We start from the raw sequence: 8,655 nt of genomic DNA on the forward strand, positions 1-8,655 counted from the left end.
GTTCACCAAATTGGCTGAAATTTTGCAGAGATGATCTACACAATATTATCTAGATACTAGACGGTGGAGATGAGGAAATTACGATCGAAAAGTAGGTGCAAAAATAGAAAATACCGCACCAAACCATTGGTGCGGACGTCCCCAGCCGAGAAGGGCTGTTATATATATATATATATATAGTGTTTGTTTTTGCTTATTATGTGGTTTTCTTTATTTGATCCTCACTAAGAGATTTTGTCAGTGTGTTCTCCACCTTAATCCGATCCTCAATAAGAAGAAAAAGACAGTTATAGTGATAGTAATATAGATATACAGCAGCGTCCCGACCACTTCCCCTCCCCGGCGAGTCTGTTTTTTTCCCGTTTCCGGTGAGATCGACTTTATTTGAAGTTTTGGGTGATCTCGCCGGAAAACCGGAAAAGAATGGACTCGCCAGAGAGGGAAAGTGGTCGGGGACGCTGTTGGAGTCTTCTGGGGTGGAGGCGCGCCGTCGCCGGCGCCGGAGGGTGGAGAACGGACGGACGTCCGCACTTTAAGCCGAGTGCGGACGGTCCGCTTCACATCCGGCCTGTATAGATATATATTAAACTAAAAGGGACAAGGTCAGTCAAGAACCATATAAATTGAAATTTACTTTACATCGGTATTAAGATATTAACTCATGGAGCTCACAATGTCAGTGTCCATTTTATAATTTGTCAGTGTACTGGTTAATGATGTGTAAATAATTATTTGCCATATCCAAACAGTGTCGGATATTCAGTTTTTGAGTTTTGCAGTGTCGGTGTGTCGCGCCGTGTCCGTGTCCGTGCAACATAGTATCTAAGTATTGATAGATGTTAAACCTATGTTTTGTGTGCTTCTGTATCATCTAATGATCTTGATTTTGTCCTCATGCTCAATCCACAACATGGAATTCTTCTTTGTCTACGAGAAAGAACCAGCAATGCAGATATTATCTAGGGTCTGTTGCAGATTATTATAGTATTCTCAGAATATTAATAGAAAAGGAGAACTTTGGAATATTATTACATTAATAAATTCTTGCCCCTTTAAATATACTGATTTGATTTTTTAATCAATTCGTTATGTAGGCATGCTATATTGGCAGAGTCCTGCTTATGCGAATGACAAAAATTTATCAGACATGGATGATGCTGGAGATGCATAAGACTCGGCTCTAAGCGAATGATAAAAATTTATCGGGGAGTGCAAATGCCGTGGACGCAGAAATGAGACACGATTTTGACAGGGAAAAATGATTTGGTTACATTTCCAGTATACATTATAATCATTTGATCTTCTAGATTGTGCTGTTCGATGTTACCATGTATGCGTTACTCTCTCATTGAGCGTATTTAAATGGTGAGGTAAGATATTATCCGTACTTTATGTTTGGTATTACCATGAGTCAAACCAAGCTGACATGATGTAAAATAAGATTTGCATGTATATGTATATTAATATACTTTTATTGTGTTTGCCCTCTGATATATTGGACTACTATCATCCTAGATGTCATTGGACGCATCAAAGTGATTCAGCGAAAAGAGGAAGTGACCATTGATGGAAGACTTTTATCAAAGCGTAATATCCAGATGAAAAAAAAAAGGTATGCAAGATTTAAGACCATGTCTTCACTTTTATGTGTCTATTTAACTTGATGATAGATTACTTTTTTATTTCCCTTAGTTTGTTACTACATGTGTTTGATTTGTTATATTATGGCTTTATCGACTGTTATACCTTTTTATATTACCTAAGGTAAATGTACTGTTTTCATAGTTTGAATGTATAACATACAGTAATTTTTCAAAAAATTATTCATGATGAAGTGAAATTGCAAATTACTTCATATTACCAAGTTCATATGATAGATTCCTCTATGCATTAGGAAAAACAAGGAACATGATTTATGATATTATCAAGGTATTGTGATTGGATAATAAGTTTTACAACGGTAAGTAATTATGGGTTACTCTCTATATAGGACGGAGCTTGCAAATGACTATGATGTTGCCTGTCTAAGTATCTTACATCCTCCAGTTGTCGTTGTATCCACTAGCACAAAAATGAGGGTATACTTAGGTGTGAAAATTGCCGTTCAATTATCAATTTTAAAACTACAACGCTATACTTATATACGTTTAATAAATTAATTGCTTTGCTGTTCAGGTAAGAGTGTAAGACTGTTAAAAAGTGGTATGAGTACCTGCATTTTTATAAATCTACCTATTATTTAAACAGAAGATTATAAGGCAAGGTACATAAAATAATAAGGGAAATAATAGCTTTTATGTTATGCTCTTCTTCTTCCAATTGTAATACATTGTTTGTCATTGCAGCTTCAAAAAATCTTTTCATCCTTAAACTATCAGGACTCTGCTGCTACAAATGTTGCATCCCCTGTTGTAGAGGAGATGGAAAGGATCACTATAAGCGCTCTTAATCTGCATGGTGCGAAGAGAAGCAAGGTAATATTTTAATCAACATGCCATGTCTAAAAATAGTTGTTGATACCATATCTTGATTTACATTGATTAGAGCCTCATGTAATACATTATTTGAACAAAATCTGTATATCGATTTCACCACAGAATACCAGCTTCCAAGATTACAAACATTGCTGCTCAACATGGTATTGCCTTGGTTTCCCCAGCTGTAGCAAACTAGCAAACAACCGAGGCTACAACCAGACTCTTTCTGGCTAAGCTGCATACAACATGGTGAAAGTAGGATAGTTTTTTTTCTTTCTTTAATTTGTATGGATTTTGACGGGTTAGAATGAAGTCCTTCCACTGAAATGGTGTCAGCAGAACTCAGATTTGCAATATTAACATGTGTTGCATTGGTTCTATTATTTGTAACAAGGGTTCAAATAGATCCAAATTCAGTGCAATGCAACTTACATTACAACTATACCTCTGTTATATATGGAGCTCTCTTCAAACATACGGACTTCCATTCCGTTGTATATACTTCTATATAACAGTTCTTTTCACAGATATTGTCAACAGGCGATCTCAACCCGCAGCAACGCGGGCCTATTTACCTAGTGTGTAACTAGTTCGTGCCAATGATCTTGTCAAATCCAAAATAGAATTGATTCATAATTAAATGTGGGATTCAACCCCATAGACTCTATAAACTCGAGGCTCTTACATACACAACCAATTATAATGGTTTCTTACTATGTTTACCTATTGACAACTGTACTTTTTCACACCATATTTTTTGATTTAGTGACATGTATTTTCATTCTATGTGAAATGATATAAGTTTGATTCACGAAATACTAGTTGTCTTAATTTTAATGAAAGTAAATATATATATGTATATATACATACGATCGTTATCAGGTGCGGACGTCCACACGGCTCTTAAAGTGCAGACCTCCCTCATTTCGCCACCGACAAGGGCCGCCTCCACCCCAGCGGACTCCAGCAGCCTCCCCGACCACTTTCCATCCCCAGCGAGTCCGTCGAATTCCAGTTTTCCGGCCAGATTGACTTTGTTTGAAATTTTGAGTGATCTAGCTGGAAAACTGGAATTCGACGAACTCGCCGGGGAAGGAAAGTGGTCAGGGAAGCTGCTGGAGTCCGCTGGGGTGGAGACGCGCCCTCGCCGACGCTGTACGGTGGCGAACGAAGGGAAATCCGCACCTTAAGGCGGTGCGGACGTCCGTATCTGAAACAGACTGTGTGTGTATATATATATATATATATATATATAATAACTACACTTTTTCACCGTATTCACCTATTATGAAACCTGACCAACAGAGACATTGTTCCTAACAATTGAACATGGTGTATAAAGAATAAAAAATCACTACATTCATTCATAAGATTGGCATTTACATTTATAACATCACCAGACCAAGAAAAAAAATCATCTGAGGTACTGAGTAAAAGTACCTGATATATTGATAAACTGAAGCCACAACAAGTCGGAGATTACCAAAATCCCAGATAAACTGAAGCCACAACAAGTGGAGATTACCAAAATCTCAAATGTAAAGCCTAATTTCTGCCAAAAATTTTATATCAGTGCACTGGTTTTAGTGGTCAGTGTATCGAGTCCATTTTCAAAGATCATCCACCATCACGTGAGTTACAGGACACAATGGTAAATTCCTTCTGTGGCTCAAGCACCATGACGACCGACTTCAGCTTGCAATTCTGGTCCTGTAGCTCCTGGTTGTTATGCTTCATCAACAGTTTCTCCAGATTGTTGTATATTCTCACCGTCGCAGCATCATTAGCTGATAAAATGACATGAGCAATACTGAAAGCTTCACCTTGCTCAACTGCAAATTGCAACTGTCTCACTGACATTTCAAACCAGTCTTTGGTTGGATTTCTGGTTGCTTTAACTTCAATGAACTCTCTCCTACCTTCATTCTCTACAATTATGTCATATGGTAGCCTTGTTTCACTATACTCATTAACCCACCTCACAGCTGATTTGCCAGCTTTATCAATGAAGTATTTAAAAGCAGCAAGCTCACCTAGTCTCCCAGTTTCCTTTGCTTGTATTGCATCAGGTGTGCAAGTACTCAGACGATCGCTCTTCGCAAAGTTAGATGAGGGAGGAGTGTATGTAATGGGAATCATCTTGTCCGTCTGTTTAACAGATCTGTTATAATAATCATCCCTCTTCTTTCGTAAGTCAATTCTAGGATTTAAAATTGGCGACTGTGTCCTAAACCCATTTGCACAAGCATAATCATACCTAGGCGCAGTTCTCCAATCAACAGGTGGCCAGCTTTCCACTTTGTTTCTATCCAAATTTCTAACATTATTGGCTCGCATGCCATTCTCTATTGGCAGAGCAACTTGTTCTACCTTTTCTGTCTTACGCAACTTGGGAGGTACATAGATTTCAATTGCAAGATCTTCAGATTTTCTTTTCTTTTTAATTGAGTCAATAGTCTCTTTGTGCTTCTGGCTGCCACTATCTGAGGAAAGCTGGTCCAACCCAAGCCGTTGTATCTCTTCCATTGCAGATGGGTAAGGACAGCTGCTCACACGGTCAGACCTTCCACCAGGTTGTGAGGAGAAGTTAACCAAACTGCATGTGACCTGGTCATTACAAGCTTCTTCATCATCTGAATCATCATCACCACCTTCATTCTCCGGGTTTTCTGCAGAATCAAACCTAATCTGCTTGCCACAAAACTGATTACATACAGAGGAAAAAGATCCAACACGACAAGAAATGGTACTGAAACCTTTGTCTTTCTGCATTTTCAACGAGGGAAGTTGACCTTTGGACTGCGATGGAGAGACTCTGTCAGAACTTCCAGCAGATTGTGACGATACGTTAACCTGGCTGAGTGGACCCTTGGATTGTGATGGAGAGACAACCAAACCATCATCACTGTCCGCTCTGTCAGAAATTCCAGCAGATTGTGACGATACGTTAACCTGAATGCTTCTGACATGGTCATTATTTTTATTATCACTACCATCATTGTCTGAATCAAACCTAATGTGCTTGCCACAAAACTGTTTACCTATAGAGGTTGTGAAATGTTCGTCTTGCTGCATTCTCGGAGGTCCCTTTGTACATCTTGAATCTGCTTTTTGAATAATTAACTCTCCAGATTTCTTCAGAGCAGCATATTCTAAATCCCTAGCAACCCGGATGGCTGAAATATGCATCCTATGATCATGAAAATTACTTCAATCAATGGCATTATAAACTTGCATATTGAAAAGAGAGAAACAGCTGCCTAATATTCAAAAGGTAACCTAATGGTAAACTGATATTGCTAGCTTTTTGGTCTCATAATCACACATAACCATGGGTGAATTCACACCAAAACACAAGTCTGACTACTCAGACACCAATTAATACCCATGGAAGATTTAAATTATCAGTTACTCAGACACCAATGAATACCCAATTAGTACCTAATGTTTGAAGATGGTTGTTTGATTAACTAATTGTAAATCATGCTATAGTTACAGACTTACAGTACAGACTCAGAACTAAGCCACCATAAACAATTTTAGCACTGTAAGATTACAGTAATATCAGTAGTGAGAAATAATCAAACAAGATCCAGAACTCAACCTGTGCAATGTGCATCAATATATAATTATCCAATGGAGCTAGTAAATCAGCTATCATGCATACAAGAAAATATTAGTACAAGCATGAAAAAGTTATCCTTGGAACTCAACTTGCCTAGTATAGACAAAATCTTGACAGCCAAAACAAGGAGTTAGTGCACAAATGTTATCTACACTAGTACATTTCCAAATCAAAATTTACACTAAACAACATGCATTCTTGTTGTAAATCAGAAAGAAAAAAGCATGTGACATACCCCAAGCTGTGAATTCGAATTCCAAGGTCTTCCCTGCTTGCAACTGTGCACTTCTTTGCAACGAAATCTATAAATTCTTCAACCCTTATATATGTATGTTTACAAGTATCCATGAACTCAGAAAGTAAGGATATTATCTCCTCACTCGTTATCTTAAACACTTCAGTTGCATCACACTTCACTGAAAAATAATGCACAACAAGATGATTTCGCAACAAAGGGCCCAATCCCAGCTCTTTAAACTGTTCAATACCCTCATTCTTGCAGATTGCTACTTCCAGATCATACAATGAAACAATTCTTCAAACCCCGACAAAACAATGGATAAATGCATTTATCTAAATTCCAACAGAATATGAGTAAGTATTCTTGAGATTTAATGCAGAAAGACACAAATTCAACGGGTATTTATCTAAATTCCAACAGAATATGAGCAAGCATTCTTGAGATTTAATGCAGAAAGACAAAAAATTCAACAGGTATCTCATTGTTAACTCAGTTGCTGAAAATAAAAGAGAAAATGTGCAATTGCATGTTGCTAAATGCTCATGGGTTATATTATACAAATGAATATCTTCTCATATTCAAATTGCAAACGTTCTCAATTTGCATAATAATACTCAATGCTCCCACTCCAAATCAGAAATGAAAATTTATCAAGATTAATGACCACACGAAAATCACTAGTGGACTATAACTTTCTATAACCATGTTTCTTTTAAGCCGTTGGTATACTAATCCACCCTTATGCCTTTCTAAATTTTTCATCTCAGGCCAGGTAGCATCTCATAAACATCAATAGTTGCATTTTCATCAACTAAGTGTTCATATTGCTCTCTCTCTGTATTCCATCTATTCCAAACAGCTGAACTTAGGGTTTATCTATCTTCAATCCCAAAATTCAATTCTTTGACCACAAAAATCACTAAACCAATTAGATCAACAACAACAACAACAAAAAAAATTAAAATTTGAAAGTTTACCTTGCCTTCAGTGAGCATGAGGCGGTAAAGAGAAGGCACATGCTGTGAATTGAAAACCCCAGAGAGCTCCAGGAATCAACATCGGAATCGCAGACTGGGTGACCTTCCACGCCAAGACGCCTTCCCCGGCGGCAATTAGGTCGGAGCGAGCCGTCTCCACGGCGCGATCGACTCTCTCCAGCAGGTTCTGGGGCGAAGGCGGAGACGGAGGCGGAGACGGAGACGAAGGCGGAAGCGGAGGCCGAAACGGAGAACGAAGGCGTAAGCGGAGGTCGGAGACGGAATACGAAGGCGGAAGCGGAGGCGGAGACGGAGACGAAGGCGGAAGCGGAGACGAAGGCGGAAGCGGAGGCGGAGACGGAGGCGGAGGCGGAGACGAAGGCGGAAGCGGAGGCGGAGACGAAGGCGGAAGCGGAGGCGGAGACGAAGGCGGAAGCGGAGGCGGAGACGAAGGCGGAAGCGGAGGCGGAGACGAAGGCGGAAGCGGAGGCGGAGGAGGCGGCGTAGGAGGAGGCGAAGACGGAAGCGGAGGCGGAGGATGAAATTCTGAGATGGAGAAGTGGTGGTTGGGGGCGAAGCTAGGGTTTCGGATTGGGAAATTATTGGGAGGGCGGTGGTGGGGTGTAAAGGAGGAGAGGCTAGAGAGGTAGGAGTCTAGATTGAAGGAGCTTTGGAGAAGGAAATCGGGGTTTAAGGAGCGTGGCTGCGACGGAGGAGGCGGTGGTTGGCCCCATTGGCCGCCGGACAAGGGGGAAAGAAGCGCGTTCATAGCGCGTGAGGGAGAAACCACTCACTATTGGATGCTTATGATTTGAGGCTCGACCAAGATCTCGAATTTGAATTTGAATGAGATCGCTGGAGGCATAGCCGCATTAGGTTTTTTTTTTTTTTTTTTGGTCGTTCTGCTGGAGGCATAGCCCGCATAGGTTACCACACCTATACATACAACATTGAAATATACAAGGGTTAATTCAACCGTTACGATATAAGGTTTTTTTTCGATGAAGTTACGATATTAGGTTTGGGTCTACACACAGACCAATGATTTTCAAATTTCAAATTGATCATATACTTTAAATGCGATCAACATATACATATATACAGCCCTTCTCGGCTGCGAACGTCCACACCAACGGTTTTGGTGCGGATTTCTATTTTTACAACACTTTCCGATCAAATTTTCTCATCTCCACCGTCTAGTATCTAGATAATATTGTGTAGATCATCTCTGCAAAATTTCAGCCAATTTGGTGATCGTTAAGGCCCTCAAACTTGAGTTTTTGTGGTATGAACACAACCGGACAAAATTCAGTCCGTCCATTTGTTTTAAAGTTT

The 8,655-nt window shown here is 39.7% G+C and overlaps 1 pseudogene across 1 annotated transcript in view; it reads right to left on the bottom strand.

Annotated features, from left to right (window-relative positions):
* LOC101296952 overlaps positions 1-8,089 on the bottom strand; it is a 28,766-nt pseudogene extending 20,677 nt beyond the window's left edge. Inside the window, exons 1-3 of the transcript XR_184578.1 lie at positions 7,321-8,089; positions 6,338-6,675; positions 4,118-5,667 (exon numbers count right to left, since the gene is read on the bottom strand). The product of XR_184578.1 is annotated as an uncharacterized LOC101296952 (transcript). The remainder of the gene's footprint in view (positions 1-4,117; positions 5,668-6,337; positions 6,676-7,320) is intronic.
* Between the last annotated feature and the right edge of the window lie 566 nt (positions 8,090-8,655).

This window comes from Fragaria vesca, linkage group LG4, assembly GCF_000184155.1.
Source record: "Fragaria vesca subsp. vesca linkage group LG4, FraVesHawaii_1.0, whole genome shotgun sequence".
NCBI classification, from domain to species: domain Eukaryota; kingdom Viridiplantae; phylum Streptophyta; class Magnoliopsida; order Rosales; family Rosaceae; genus Fragaria; species Fragaria vesca.